Consider the following 15,264-nt stretch of genomic DNA (forward strand, 5'->3'; position numbering starts at 1 on the left):
ACACTTAGGAGGTGAGAGAAGAAGATAAACCAGTGAAGACTAAGAAGGATCAATTAGACCAGTAGGAAAAACCAGAGAGAAACTAAGTGTTTGGTGATCAACAATTTTAATGTCTGTAGAACAATAAAGCAAGATAGGGGATAGAAGACAAGGTCATTTTCTGAATCATAATTTATCTGCCTGCTATATCTCTTCCCCTCCCCTACCCCAATTGCTTTCTTGAGAACAAGAGCTATGTTTTTTCATCCTTGTATACATTTGCCTTGCATGGGTCTAGCACAAGGTGAGTAGGTGACATCATGGACAAAGTACCTGACTTGGAGGTAGAAAGAGCTGAGTCCAACTCTTGGCTAATACAAACTTACTAGCTGTGTCACCTTGAGCAAATTGTTTAAATACTCTAACTCATAGTTTCCTCAACAGCAATAACAGTACCTAACTCACAGGGCTGTTGTAGGGTTCAAATGAGATATTATACATAAAGCACTCTGAACTCCTTAAAATGGCAATAACTCTTTATAAGTTGAGTCAAAGGTGACCTTGGTGACACTGCTTTCAATACTACAGCAGAGACTGAAGTTGTACTGCAGGACGATGAAGGCTGAGTAGTGGTGAGGAACTGGAGGTGAGTGTAAGTGTCTCTTCACAAAAGAATATTGGGCTCCCTAGGACATGATGCTATAAATATTGGTCAGTCAGTGAAGGATTTTGATGAGGCTTCTGTTATATATGGACTCTAATGCACATTTCCTAGCCTGACACTTGGATAATCTCCCACAAAAGTCCTCTTCCAATGTCTTATCTTGTTGAGAAGGAGAAGTTGGATCTCAAAGGCCGTACACAAGCTCTGACAGGTTCTACCGAGTCTTCAAGTATTATCCTAGCAACAGAATATGTCTACTCTCTGAGGAACAGCTTAGCTCACAATGGAGAGGTTCATCGTTGCCAGGTTTTACATTTTTTTTTTTAGCTATAGCAGCCTGGAGGGGCAAGCCCTTGACTTAGTCTATCAATACATGTATGTTGGACAGGATCTGCAGATGGACAATGAACTGTCTCAGAAATAAAGGGAAGGTCAGGCTGGATTACATTTGTGAAATGCCTAGATCTCAAGGTGCTCTCTAGCGCAAGATCCTATATTTTTTACCAGCATTATTGTGATGCCATATGACTTCAAATCATGTAATACCACAACCTCTAAAAGAAGCAAAATTGCAGGTGACCTGGGTCAAGTCACTTGACTTCCGGGAAAGACAGAAAGCACATTCACCTAAAACCAATGATAACTTGTCCAGGAGAAATAACCAAAGGGACAAAAAAAGGAATTACTAAGGTCATGTATAGCCTAAAAAGAATGAGGAGAGTCTAGGCCTTGGTATCCACTAATTATTAAAAAATTTACAAGATAATCACATACTCATTTAGTAGGCATTCTATGGAAGATTTATGGCAGGAAATGAATAAGAATCACTCAGAATGCAAAGATATGGATAGGTTGAGATCCTCTTCAACGAAGGGAGTGCCCATATCTATGAAATTAAGAATCCATCAAAGTATTATTTCATGATGCTGTGCCAGATGGATTAGAATCTAAGTTTTCCTGAAACTTAGTCCTATGCTTTTTCCACTACACATCTACAATGAGTATATAATATGAGGAGATGGTGGTAAGGTAGGAGGAGGGAGAAGAAAGAGAATAAGAATAGGAATTTTATTTTATTTCAATGGTTTCAGCAAACACAGGTCTATCCTAAGTGACCTGCCAAGGAAATACACTGTGAACATTAAATGAAGGGAAATGCTGGGTTAGTGCTAAAACTGACAAACTTAATCTCAGTTAATCCCTAGTGATTTCAACAACAAACAGTAATTATCCAAGCTTTTAATCACTTTCATGACAGTGACCCATGAAATTCAATTGCAAATCCTGCCAACAGGAACAGGAACCTGAAGGTCTTGGAGAAAATAATGGATTCGCTCCCATTCTGTGAGCTTCCAGTGTCAATGCCCATCCTAGAGAAAGCAACTTAATCCTCACCAGGCTCAGGTACTATCACTGTGGGATCTGGTCTAGACAACACTGGAGCAGAAACCCAGCTCCATGACGGTGAGAGAGGGGGTAGAAATAGGGCATGTCTTTGTGTAGCTGGCTCTTTGGAGCTATTTCCCTCTAGGTGTACAAGGACTTACATCTGGGACATTTCTTGGATGATTAGTCATTGGCATGAAGGCCAGGACTCCAGTAACACAGCCAGACAGGCCCTAGCAAAAGGATGGAAACTCTTCAAGTTAACAAATACTGTGTGTTTGCCATGTGCCCAATTATGATGTAGGATCTATGAAGGATACGAAAACAGCAGAAACGGATGCTGACTTCAGGAACTTATACTATAGTTGATAGACAACACTAATTCTACGGCCCTTGAGGGCAGGGGCTATTTCATTAGTATTTTTGTATCCCATGCACCTAGACCAATGCCTGGTGCATTGAAGGTGCTTAATAAATGGTTTCTGAATTCATGAAAAGAATCTTTGAGTTAGAGAAACATTTGGAGCTGGAAGGGTATTTAGAGTTCATCTGGCCCACAACCTTCTCATTGTACAGAGGAGGAAATTGAGGCTCAGAAAGGGGAGGTGACTTGTCCAAGGTCTTACATCTAGCTAGTGGCAGAGCTAATTTTGTAGCTCAGGTCTCCATGCTTTTAGTTCATTGTGGTTTCCACTATACTATGCCCTTTCTACAAATACCTCTTTAAAACTACAGGATATTAGGACAGTACATGAGCAAGTTTTAAGCCATTATCACATAGCTAAGAGCTGCAAAATGAGAGACAACCATGATCTTGGTTGGTCAAGGAAGAATTCAAAGGGTAAGAGAAATTTGAACTGAACTATGCAGGATAGGTAGAATTTAGGAAGGTGGAGAAAAAGAAGAACATTCTGGGAGGAAGGAATAGTATGAGAAAAGGCACAGAAGTATCGTGCACGGTAGTAGCTATGTTATTGTGCAATGACTGACTTTGATAGATTTAGCTCTTCTCAGCAATGCAAGAATCTAAGACAACTCCAAAAGACTCATGATGAGACATGCCATCCACATCCAGAGAAAGAAATATGGAGTCTGAATGTGGATCAAAGCATACTATTTGCTCTCCTTGGCTTTTGTTGTTTTGTTTTGTTTCTTCTTTCTCACAGTTCCTCGCACTGGTTCTTCTTTACAACATGACTAATGTGAAAATATGCTTAATAAGAATGTATGTGTAGAGCCTGTATCTGATTGCACGCTGTCTTGGAGAGCGGGAAAGGAGGCAGAGAAAAATTAAAACTCATAAGCTTATAGAAGTAAATGTTGAAAACTAAAAGTAAATAATTTTTTTAAAAAAGACACAAAAGTAAAAATAGGCATGGGGAGAATGAGGAAGGGGAGGGGAACACCAAAGAAGGAAGCTATTAAACCAGCCCCTCCTAATGTTCAAAGGATCATGGGATTTAGAACAGGAAGGAACTTTCTAATTTGTCCCTTTAGCAGCTTCCTCTTACTGGAATAAAGAAAGAGAACAATATATGGGGGAATAACTGACCCTAATACTGACGTCTCCACCCTCCCTACCCCTCAGTCCAATGATCCATGTTTGGCAGCTAGGTGGCACAGTGAGTAGAGCACTGGCCCAGGAGTCAGGAGGACCTGAGTTCAAATCCGGCCTCAGACACTTGACACATGTACTAGCCATGTGACCTTGTGACCCCAATTGCTCTGCCTTTCCCCCTTCCAAAAAAGAAAACCCAATGAACCATGTTTTAGAAAAGGGAGAAACCATCTCTTTTATCTCCCAAAATCTCCTCAAATACAAATTCAACCCAGGTCAGAACCAACACCTGATGTGCTTCAAAATTCATTATGAGTTCCAATTGAGAGCATTCAATTTATATTTCAAATCTCAGCTGTAGCGACAATTTGGCTAGCAACTGCTGCTGAGGCGTAGGACCCAACAAGACCAGCAACAAGAGCTGCCAGCACAGGTTCTTTGATCTGCTTTACTGAGGAAAGTGACTTTAAGAGGTTAACAATCTCAGTTTAATTAAACATTCATATATCATTCACTTAGTTCAGGGGGAAAAGCCAGCACCCTGAACTTCAGAGCAAATAGAAATAGAAATTACAAACAGAAAATATCAACAGATCGAATAACAATATTCAGTAGACAGGCTTTGTCTAATCAAGATATCACATACATAGTTACCAAAAAGAGAAGCACCAATGGGTCTGGGTTAGCAAAACTGAGGTGGGGGAGTGGGGGCGGCAGGTACAACAGCTTGCCCAGAGTCCCAACACTCCTTCCATGAGTGAGCCCCAAAAGTCAAACACCGATCTCAGATCTTATATACTGTCTCAAGGCCCTGGGGCACTTGATTACCTCAGTGCTGAGAAGCACTCAAACAAAGAGCAGTGAAAAGTCTCATTTTGCTGGCCATTACATTTGAAAGGCAAGATTCATCAAAGGTATTTAATTACCTCAGCATTCCAAAAGAGAAGACAACAAAAAGTCCTACCCTGATTACCATTACATTGTCTTAGTGCTGGGAAACACTCCAAGACAAAAAGATCCCATTTTAGTGTCCCATTCAAACAAAGGCCAGAATCATTAAAGGCACTTAAGGGAAGAATAGCAAAAAGCCCCTTCCTGATTACTACTATACCAGCTCTTCTACAGTGACCTATATGACCTTGGATAAGTCACTCGACCTCTCTAGCTTCAGTTTCCCCATCTATAAAATGAGGTGGCCAAACTAGTTGACGTTGAAACATCGACATGGCACAATAAATAGAGTCCTGGGCCTGGAGTCAAGAAGACCCAAGTTCTTCTAATCCAGCCTCTGATACTTCTTAGCTATGTGCCCCAGAGCCAGTCACTTAAGTGCTGTTTGCCTCAGTTTCTTTAATTACAGCACGTACCTCTCAGAGTTGTTGTGAGGATCAAATGATATGTTTGTAAAGTGCTTAGCCCACTGTCTGGGACATAGTACACTATAAATTAATAATTATTCCCTTCCCCATCTCTCCCTCCTCCAAGTCTCTTCCTGCTCTAGACCTGCGGTCCTTTGAGAAGATTGGAATAGAGGATTTCTACAGACCCTTCTAGCTTTAAGTCTTATTATCCTTTGTTTTCCAGAGTTCCCAGGGGCTAGACAATGTGTCCATGCACACACACACACACACACACACACACACACACACACACGATTATTTAGCTATATTTCACATGCATCAACTGGCAGAAAAAATACACAATGGATCAGTTTCTAGTTCATGCCCTGGAAACATAGCTGTATTTTATATTCTCAAAAAAGTTAAAAAAAAAATCCTTAATCCTATTGTGTCTCTTGTACTGTAACTTTTAGCAACTCATGTTGTTACTCAGGCCAGAGTAGCCAGAAAAGGAGGAGGAATGGAAGAAGAGAAAGGGAGCTGGGGAAGGGGAAGAAAGGAAGGAGGGAGAGGAGGAAGAAGAGGGAGAGTGATAACAGAGAGGGGTAAAGAAGAAGGAGGGGGATTGATGTACTGGTATTTTTTTTTTCTTCAAAAAATGACCTGCATTAAACCTGTGTGACCTAAAATCAGTGTTATTTTTCAGTGACATATATGTATATGTAAATATAAATACACACACGTATTTTTTACTTTCGAAGAAATCTAAAATTCAATCATTAAGCATTTCTTAAACGTTTCCTCTGTACCAAGCACTTTATTTGGCTCTAGAGGCACAAAGGCAAGAGCAAAATAGTCCCTGCTCTCAAACAGCTTACACTGTAACCAGAGAGATGTGTACATATGAAGTATGTGTATATGGACATATGCAAGTGTTTATAGAACACATGCAACAATGTTATTTTAGGTAACTTTAGGAGGCAGGGTTTTATTTGGGGATCTGGGAGGTCAGAAAAGGCTTCATGTACAAAAACTAAATTTAGAGCTACAGTCTATGTTTGGGGGGCAGCCTATATTCAAACCATCAATGGTTATTTTTGTTAGTCAATTCCTATCTCACACCGACCCCCTCCTTTGCCTCCACTTGCCCCCAAGTCAGATATGAGATTCTCAAGGTTGTCATGTACAGATAGGAAGGGGTGCAGGGGGCAGGGTGGAGAGAGGTGGTGAAGTCACTTGGGGACTACAAACCTAAATAGGTTGCACTTCTCAGGCCTTTTTGGCTGAGCAAACAGTGATTCCAACCAACAACCAAGTGGCTATTCAACAGTGGTTAAAGCCTCAAAAGAAAGGGATTCTTCTCAAAGGTCTGGGGCTTAAAGAAGGGTGTTTGGCCTCAGCACAAAGTCTCTCATTATGACACCATTTCCCTTCCTTAGGGCCTACTCTCACTTTCAGGTGTCAAGGTTTCTCTAAGTGAGGGGAACAGAACCAGGAGAACATTATACACCATTACAGACACACGGATCTGTGACGACTAACTTTGATAGACTTGGCTCTTCTGAGCAATACAAAGCTCAAAGACAGCTCCAAAAGACTCGTGATGGAAAAATCTATGCACATCCAGAGAAAGAATTATGGAGTCTGAATGCAGATTGAGGCAAACTATTTGCTCTCTTTTTTTTTCTTTCCTTTTTTTCTGTTTTGTTTTGTTTTTTTCTTCTTTCTCATGGTTCATTCCATTTGTTATCATTCTTCTTTACAACTTGACTGTCGTGAAAATAAGTTTGCTGTGAAGGTATATGTAGAACCTATGTTGGATTACATGCCTTCTTTTGGGGAGAGGCGGAGGACAGGGAGGGGGAGAAAATTGGGAACTGGGAAACTTGTGAAACTGAGTGTTGTAAACTAAAAATAAAAAAAAAATTAAAAAAACAATAAAAATAAAATTTTAACAACAAAAGAAATGTATCTCCATAAGAGTTAGACAGGACCTAAAATGTCACACAGTATGTATCTTCCCTCCTTTCTTTTTTCACATAGTACTTAGTTCAGGCCCTTACTGCTTTTCACCTAAAATGCTAGAATAGTCTCCTACCTGGCCTCCCTATTGCCAATCTCTCCCCTTTTCAATCCATCTTCCATAGAACTTCCACAGAATCCTCCCCAAGGCACAGGTCCTCTTCCTTATTGGGGTAGCTAGGTGGTGCAGTGGATAGAGTGCCTGACCTGGAGCCAGGAAGATCTGAGTTCAAATCCAACCTCAGTTATTAGCTGTGTAACCCTGGGCAAGTCACTTAACCCTGTTTGTCTCAGTTTCTTCAACTGTAAAATGAGCTAAAGAAGAAAATGGCAAACCACTCCAGTATCTTTGCCAAGGAAACCCCAAATAGGGTCATGAAAAGTCAGGTATGACTGAAAATGACTAAATAGCAAAACCTCTTCCCTATTGCCTCTAGAATAAAATACAATCTCCTTGCATTTCCAGATGTATTTCTTATTAGTCCTTTCACAAACACACGCTATGTTCTAGCCAAACTGGCCTGCTAGTTACTTCCCAAACCCAGCATTTCATCTGTATGCATTCATAGACTGGTCCCCAGGCCTTAGGATATATTTCCTCTACTTTGTAACTTTTTAGAACCTTTAACTGTCCTTTAGGGTTCAGCTTGTGGATCCATTGCTATATGAAGCTATGCTTAATTTCTTCTCCTTACCCTCCCTCCACCCAGCATTATTCTTCTTCAGTTCAGTCATTTTTCAGTCATGTCCAAGAATTTGTGACCCCTTTTGGGGTTTTCTTGGCAAAGGTAACAGGAGTGGTTTGCCATTTCCTTCTCTAGCCCATTTTACAGATGAGAAAACTGAGGCAAACAGTGCTAAGTGACTTGCCCGAGGTCACACAGCTACATAACTTGTCATTTTATTAACAGGAACCTACACATTAAATTGGTTGGAGCTGTCCTTCAGCACCTATGCCAATATTACTTACTTGACAAATGAAGAGAAATGCAGGGATGAAGAGAATGTAGAATTCCTGGGGCAGGTAATGGGTTGTCAAGGAGTGCATATGGATCCATAAGAGATGAAGGTCCTATGGCAATAGGAGAAAATAGAGGACTCTGGCTCCCCAAAAAGCCATATAGTAATCCCTATACCACCACTACTTTTTCCCCAGTTCTTTTTTGATTCTCACCGATCTACTGAAACACTCTCATAGACTCCCAGGGGACACCAGAGGTAAAGGATGTTTTTAATGACAGAACCAATTCTTTTAGCTCTTACCTTGTTGTGAGAAGGCCAGAGAGAACTGTGGTGACCAGAAAGGACAAAATTCCATCAGTTTGTGGTTGGCAGTTATGCATGATAAAGATATGAATATGGAACAAGGATGGAAGCTAATGACATTTCCAGCTTCACTTACCCCTTTTATTCTTTCCCAAGGGTTCATTTACCAGTCATTTGAGACAGTAGGGGATACAGTGAAGTGGAATTAGGAAGTTAGGAAGACCTAAGTTCAAAGCCAGTGTCAGACACTTACCAGCTGTGTGACCCTGGACAAGTCACTTAACCTCTGTTTGCCTCAGTTTCCTCATCTACAAAATGGGGATAATAATAGCACCTATTTCCCAGGGCTGTTGTAAAGCTCAAATGAGATAATAATTGCAAAGTGCTCAGCACCGTGTCTGACACACAATAAGCTCTATATAAAGGCTAGCTGTAATAAGGAAATATTATGGGAGCCCAGGAAGACCTTATGGACACAGCCTTTTCATACTTCTTGTAAGATTTTGTTGGGCAGGGTCCTCAAAATAGGTTTTTGGGACATAAACTGAAAACGAGAGAATCCGAACAAAAAGCAATTTTTCTAATACTGTACTAATTAATTGGCTGAGGCCAATAACCTGTAGTCTGTTCTAATGCTCTCTGCTAGTGGCTATGAGTTTTCAGCCTCTTCCAAGGAGTCTGATGCTCTCTGGTGTCATCTCCTGGGATACAATGGATAGGAAGCCTGTACTGCTCAAGGAAGGGCTAAAGCTCTTTTAACGCATAGCCAAGAGCTGTGAGCTATCACACTCTCCCTGTATGATCAGCCAAAAAAGGTCAACAGAAATGGCTCAGGCTACAACTGTCAATTCCTTTGGTTAAGAATCAACAATCTTTCCCTAGGGCATCCTGTTAGTTTCTGTAGTCTACCTTACTGGGTGTGATGGTTCTTGGCTCTGTAATGAAAGGTCTTTAGCTTCCCTTGACAAGATGAGCCACTACATTCTAGCATATGGCACCAGCTGATAGCAGAGAGAAGCTCAAGAATCACAAACCTAGCCAAAATACCATCCCTGCCCCGAAGAAAGGACGATATCACTGGCAATCCTGTAGCCCTGGAGGTGTGAGTTCTATCAGCTATGTGCGCAGCCTGGTTTCACATATCACTATTCTTATGACCTTTGTGCATGTCCTGATCACAGGTGTGTCTGGAAATGTAAGCCTTCCATGACCATTCCCTGATCATGTATGTTCTTCATGTATTGTCCTCTATGTATGTCCTCTTTTTATATATATCCTCTGCATTTATGCCTTTCACTACTGGGATAATCCATAAGAGAGAATACCCTATGAGGGCATAAGGAAATATTTCTTGTCCCTTATTAAGAAGCGGCTTAATTCAACAACCTTTGCTTTAAATGAACATGTTCTTTCTGGTTGGCTTAGTCAAAATCAACTCATGAGCTATGATTCTGAGTGAATGCTGACCCATACTCATAATGTTTCTAAAACCTAACAGGGGAAGATGCCCTGAGTGCATGGGACAAGGAAGACAGGTGCCACAGGAATAAACTTATATCAATACAAACATGTCATCATACATACCAACCCATCCATTATCCCTTAAAGGCCTGTCCTCTCACAGTCCATACCCACCCACCTCCAGATCCAGATTCTGCATATACTTCTATGGTTGGTTGAAACAGACTCTATAGTCTGAGAGAAAAGTCTGTTCAATAGTAAAATCAAATCTGAGGCACAGAAGCACCATCTCAGGGGTACACAATACCTTATTATTATTGATATTAACACAATTGTGTTAGATATGTCCCCTTTGGTGTGTGAACACTTTGGTAGCTGAATAGGTCAGTGAAAGAACATTTGTGTAAGAAAAACTGATAAAATCCATTTGTCAAAAAGTTATCTCTCAGGAAAAATATTGAGGAGATACACAGATGGTTCTGAGGACTGGATAGAGAACTGTCCCTCCAATGAATGAATGTTTGAGGGCAAAGCAATGACCAACGTAACAATGGCTGCAGGACATTGTGGTTTTGAAGTTTATAACCAATGAAATTATCAATCAAGATTGTTGGGTCCGTACCTGACAGAGTTTTATTTCATAAAATGAAGCATTCACAATCTGATTTGAGTTTTTAAAAGTGATTAAGAAATACAGGGAAAGACAGATGAAAATGCTGACAGGTGGCTGTCTCAGGCAGAAGTCTTCTATCTCCAGCTACTTGTGAGCTTCCTGAGTTCAGCTTACTCTCCAGCATTTCCAAATGTCTCTCTCTTTCCTATACTGATTGGAAGAGAGGTTTGTTTCCCACCTGACACCACCTTCCCTTGAGATACAACTAAGTCAAGAATTTGCCACTCTGTATTCAGCAAAGAAAGACACCTAGCAGAGGAATTCAAAGTTCCTTACCACTACATGCCTCCATGATAGATCTGTTATTTGTTTCCTGAACCTATTACATTTCCTCCTTCTATCTGGGTATTTTGTGTTATGTTCCTATCATAATATCACTTCCTTTTCTTTCTCACATTGACATCATGCAAATTCACAAGTGTATCTTCTTAATATTCTCCTCTATACCTCTCCTTCTAATTTATTCTCTTTGAATAAAGTATACCCTTCTATAACTGAATTCTGTCCATGAGTTACCTTACACCAAATTTCAGTGCTATCTATGTAGTCAGCTTACTCTTTTCATTAGCACCTGCAGTTTGTATACAGAATTCTAAGACCATGAGTTGTATTGCTATCCCTTTTCTTGTATATTATTTCTTCTTCATAACTGGTCTTCTCCACTACTATTCTTCTTCCTGTGCCATAACTACTACCCTTTGTAGTATCTAGTTAGGCAGGTGTATGTAGGAGTGCTCTTTTACCAAGCAATCTGTCCCTCCTCCAAATTCCCATGCCACTATGTCTGTATCTCTCTTACACATTCACACTATAAAATGGCATTACCATTATTTGTGAATGTCTTATATACATATACACACACACATATACACAAACTGTGTGTGTAGGTAGGGGGAGGGGGGGTGGTCCTTGAGGGCAGAACCAGTGAATTATACATCTTGGTCTTCTCCCACATCTTTTTGCAAATAGTAAGATCAATAAATGCTTATTATTGTTGTTGTTCATCTTTCATTCTCGAAGAGGACCAATGACGTCAGGAGCATGATGTCTTGACTTGTGGGTGAATTAGATTTGAGTGAGGCAGAGCTGTACAAAGTTGTCTCACTCTCTCCTCTGTTGCCAGTCACCCTGACCTTTGTCTTGCTAATAAATGCTTACAGAATGAATGATTTGTCACTCTGCTCCTTCTCCCTAGATATGTGTGTTTGAAGCTTAAGAGCTTTTTTAGTTGCCTGGCTATGGGTCTGAATCACAAAAGAGATGATATGGGCCCTGGGGCTGTGAACTAAAAGAATTGAAAGTGCTTCCCCCTACAGAAAAAATGCCACATAATAGCTTCAATTCATCAAAGAAATATCAGGTGTCGGCACAATGGAGAAAATAGACAAGAGTATATTCTATGGTTTGCTCCAGCAGAGAAAGAAGCTTATAGCCTAATGACATTCCCAGATCAGTCAGTGGCATCATCCACTCTTCAAGGAAGCAAGTGATAATATCAGAAGCACATAGAGGTTTCAATGAATATGGGGTTCTAAGAGCATGAGATACTTTGGCCTCACGTGTCCTGTGGGCATGCATTTCTCAAAACCTATATTCTTTCCAACCCATGTTGCCCTAGGCAGACATTTTCTACTTGCTCTCTCAATATGTGTTGCATCATCTACTAGTGATGTGGTAACCTGGTGGTGATGGTTGTTGTTGTTACTTAGTCATTTAATCATTCAGTCAGGTCCAGTTCTTCATGACCCCATGGACTGTGTTCTCCATGGGGTTTTCTTGGCAAAGATATTGGAGTGGTTTGCCATTTCCTTCCCCAGTGGGAATAAGGCAAACAAAAAGTGACCTGCCCAGGGTCACACAGGTAGTAAATGTCTGAGGCCAGATTTGAACTCAAGTCTTTCAGCCTCCAGGTCCAGCATTCTTCTATCCACTGAGCTATCTAGCTGCCTTTGAGTGGGAAAATATACCACTGTAATTATGAGGTGGTGAATTTCCATTGTCACTTATTTTCATACACTGTTTAATTAAATGTATTTTTCTTTGAACTGATGTGTCCCGTGGTTGTCCTGATGAAAGATTTTTTTGTTGTTGTTAAAAAAGATGGGGGGGGGGGGGGACATTTATGAATAGTGGCTTCCTTTGAATAAATATTGGTCTAAATAATAGATGTCAAATTTCTGGCCTGGCTTCAGTCCAAACCAGGTTAAAATGTACTGGGAAATGTTTAACAAAATAAAAATACAATAGAACATAGAAAATGTTAATTTGTGACTTAATAAGTAAATTTGTGGGCACACAAATCCCCACAGGGATCTGTTTCCAATTGAGTTTGATATCACTGGTCTAAACAGTGCCTTGAACTTGAGGTAGATTATTGTCTTTTTAATTTAGTGACATTTTACCTAATTAATAAAGTGACTCATTATGTCACGAATATTCTTGAAGGCTAAACTGATGCACAAAATTTGGCAAGTCATAGCAAGCTAGGTGTAAGAAATGGGAAGAGGAGTTTTGTTTCCACAGAACTAAAGGTGTACTTCCCTCCCCTCCCCCACCCCAGCTTTAGCAGAAACCAGGCCTCGAGGTCGAGGTTGGTCAGGTGAGAGGTCAGAGCCTTGTACGCATATGCATGCTTTTTGAGAAGGCAGTCAGGGGAATTAGAGAGGCCAAACCACTTGAACCAGTTCAAGCTTATCTAGGGTCTGGTGTTGGTCAAGAATCCAGGCCTACTGATTTGTATAATTTGCATATGTTAAAGAGGGAAAGTAGGGGAAGTAAAAGAATGTAGATTAATCCAAAACTAAGACAAGGAAAATCTAATTAACTTCACTTTTGCTTCTGTATCCTTATTATCCTACCTATATAAACTGTATAACCTAGGAAAACTATGTAAAAAATAAAGATTGTAAAGTAACCTTAACTCTAGCAGGAGTGGAGGGAATGGTTACCCCTTCTCCTGCAGCTGTATTGATGTAAGTGTTCCAGCAAGCACTACACCCACTCTCTTGAGGAGCGTAATAAAATGTGCTTCCTCTGCCCATTCTGGTCCTGAGTTCTTTGGGTGAGAACAGGCAAATCACATGGATCTTCCCAAGGTCATGCAACCAGGAAAGCAACAAGCAGGAAGCTCATCTTGGGCTGACTTCCTGACCCTGCCTTGGGGAGTCCTGTGATCCCCACTGCGGTGTTAAGAGGGCTACCACTCAGGATTCCCCCGGGGGAAACCTGTGGTCAGCACAGCCTTCTTAAGGGGACATCACTTGGGTCCTCCTTAGGGTCTAACCCCTAAGAGGCCCTGTGATCCCCACAGATTAAGGAGGGGGGGGGGGTCTTCCTCTGGGAGTCCTGTGGTCCGTACAGCCTTCCCTAGGGATTATCACAGGGTTCTTCCTCATTACTTTGGCCCTGCCTAGGAAGTCCAGTGATCCCCAAAGTTGCATTTTCTCATAATTTGGGAAAGTCCAGTGATCCCCAAAACCACGTTCACATAGGGAAACTCAGTCACAAACTTTATCTTCTATGGAACAGCTATCCAAGTAAAGAGGTACTTGTTACGAGATTGACCACAGGGCAATGAATTTTCCAGCTACAGTAATACTTGAAGACAACAGCAAGGAATTATAATTTAGATTAGTGGAGAAAGCACTTACATCCACAAAATCTTGAATTCTTGAATAGACCCTATGGCTTAAAGGTCCTACCTGCATCCCTTCTTCTTCCTAGCTGGTTTTATAAAATTGCTTCAATTCCATGGACCCCTTTTGTCTTGACAAAGACACTGCAGTCTTCTGAGACTTTGGTAGGTATGGTGGCACATGTAGTTCTTGCTATCAGGGAGGCTGAGGCTAGTGGATGGCTTGAGCTTTGGAATTCTAAGCTGCAATAGGACAAAAGTCAATTGAGTATCTACACTAAGTCTAGCACCAATATGGTAAACCCTCTCGCACAGGATAGGGGGAGGGTATCAAGATGACTACAGAATAGAGAACCAGCCTAGGTCAGGTCAGAAACAGATCAAGTCAAAGCTTCCACACCAGTTAAGAGTAGAATTGGACCTATGAGTGGCTGCCGTACTTCCAGCCTGGATGAAATGGAAGGAAGGAAGGAAGGAAGGAAGGAAGGAAGGAAGGAAGGAAGGAAGGAAGGAAGGAAGGGAGGGAGGAAGGAAGGAAGGAAAGAAGGAAGGGAGGAAGGAAGAAAGGAAGGAAGGAAGGAAGGAAGGAAGGAAGGAAGGAAGGGAAATAATTGGCATAGATCTAAGATTTCATCAGTGTAGTAGATATCTAGGATGGAAACTCCCTCTACCAATGCTCTGTAACTAACATTCCTAGAGACTTAACTGGGACACTGAAAGTTTAAGTGACTTGCCCATGGTCACACAGTATGTGTCAGAAGCCATAACTTGAACCCAGGTCTTCCTAACTCCATGGTTAACCCTCTCTTCATTATGCCTCATTGCTTCTCATTCCTCCACCATTAAATAACAAAAAGCCCACCAAATCTCATCAGAAAATCTGATACTAATTTGGATGGAGCCTCAGTAAATAAATGGTTAGTTAGTGCTAACTATCTCAGTGGAAGGATTCTAGGGCTGGGAGTCAGGAGACTGAGGTATGACAAAGCCAATAAATTTTAATTACTGCAATGCTTTCTATAGTTCTGTGCCATTTCCTAATATGGATTTAAGTTAATGGTTTTATTTCTTAATTTTTTTAACCGTGTTATCCATCCTTACCCTAAGGGATGAAAATGAATCCATGTCACTTGCTATGGAACACATACATGCATATAAACATTCAAACACAGATACATTAATAAGTAAGGTATGTTGGAATCTCCATATATTACAAATTCATTCCTCCTCTCCTCTGATGAATCTAAATTAGCATTCATGTGCAGAATCTCCAGGAGAGGA

The sequence above is a fragment of the Trichosurus vulpecula genome, chromosome 1, assembly GCF_011100635.1.
Source record: "Trichosurus vulpecula isolate mTriVul1 chromosome 1, mTriVul1.pri, whole genome shotgun sequence".
Taxonomy (NCBI): Eukaryota; Metazoa; Chordata; class Mammalia; order Diprotodontia; family Phalangeridae; genus Trichosurus; species Trichosurus vulpecula.